This window comes from Cebus imitator, unplaced genomic scaffold, assembly GCF_001604975.1.
Source record: "Cebus imitator isolate Cc_AM_T3 unplaced genomic scaffold, Cebus_imitator-1.0 Scaffold628, whole genome shotgun sequence".
NCBI lineage: Eukaryota > Metazoa > Chordata > Mammalia > Primates > Cebidae > Cebus > Cebus imitator.
This window is the reverse complement of record NW_016107943.1, coordinates 390,930-392,461: the sequence shown is the minus strand read 5'-3', so window position 1 is coordinate 392,461 and position 1,532 is coordinate 390,930. Positions and strand designations below refer to the sequence as shown.

Below are 1,532 nucleotides of genomic sequence, written 5' to 3'. Positions count from 1 at the left end.
ATTTTCTGTATTTTTAGTAGAGACGGGGTTTCACCATGTTGACCAGGATGGTCTCGATCTTTTGACCTCGTGATCCACCCGCCTCGGCCTCCCAAAGTGCTGGGATTACAGGCTTGAGCCACCGCGCCTGGCCTATATTTTTCTTTTTAAAAAGGTTTGGCAATTACAGTTTTTTGTAGAATTTGTCAGTATAGTATGTCCATATTTTATCACAATAACCTATTTTTAAATACATATGGAAATTGTTTTTCCTATCAAAATGCTACCTTTTCTTCATTTCCTTGTTTTTCAAAGGACATAAACAGGCATCCAATTATTAATACTTTTTCTTGGCTGGGCACAGTGGTTCACACCTGTAATCCCAGCACTTTGGGAAGCTGAGGTGGGCCGATCATTTGAAGCAGGAGTTTGAGAGCAGCCTGGCCAACATGGAGAAACCCTGTTTCTACTAAAAATTCAAAAATTAGCCAGGCATGGTGGTGCACACATGTAGTCCCATCTACTTGGGAGGCTGAGGCATAAGAACTGCTTGAAATCACTGCAGATGTTGCAGTGAGCTGAGATTGTGCCACCACACAGAGCGAGACTCTGTCTCAAAGACAAAAACAAAAACAAGCACAAAACAATTACTTTTTCTCACTGCAACCTGAAAACATGCTCATATCTACCTCTACACAGAAAACTAGAATGAATCTGTACTGAATCCAAAAGGGACCCCAAGAGGAGAAGGGGGAAGGAGGAAGAGAAGCACTGGGAGGGAGGGAGAAGGGGAGAGAGAGGAAGGAAAAAGGAGAGGGGAAGGGAGAGAACGAGAATTACAATTTTTATTTTTTTGAGACGGAGTCTCGCGCTGTAACCCAGGCTGGAGTACAGCAGCACGATCTGGGCTCACTGCAACCTCCGCCTCCTGGGTTGTGGTTCAAGCAATTCTCCTGCCTCAGCCTCCCGAGTAGCTGGGATTATAGGTTCATGCCGCCATGCCCAGCTAATTTTTGTATTTTTAGTAGAGAGGGGGTTTTACTATGTTGGCCAGGCTGGTCTTGAACTCTTGACCTCGTGATCTCCCCACCTCAGCCTCCCAAAGTGCTGGGATTACAGGCATAAGCCACCACGCCTGGCCTAAATCCCTGTAATTTTTTTCAATGTCTATTGATAATAAACACAGAAGGAAACCCCGATTAACTTTTGATTAGTTAATTTTAATCTTTCACATAAAACAGGCTAAGTTACCTATTTAACAAAAGTAAAGTTTTCTTAACCTTAGTAACATCAGAATTCACTTATATAAATTATATTCATTATTGAACTTCTAATTTTTACTTTAATCTTCTAATATATAAGTTGTGAAAGAGCAGAATTTGAGCATTCTGCTTGTAAGTCTTAATTTTCTTTAGTGCTGTTATCAACAATACTTAACCAGTGGAAGAAATGGAAACTATTTATGCTATAAATTATTTTTTGGGAGGAAGCACATAATATTTTCTTTCTTTTTTTAAATAACTGTTTTTTTTTTTTTTTTTTTTTTTTTTTTT

General features: G+C 39.7%; 1 protein-coding gene across 1 annotated transcript in view; it reads right to left on the bottom strand.

The window, feature by feature from the left end:
* Nucleotides 1-1,532, bottom strand: part of BBS5 (Bardet-Biedl syndrome 5) — a 25,755-nt gene that overhangs the window by 12,167 nt on the left and 12,056 nt on the right. The window lies entirely within an intron of this gene.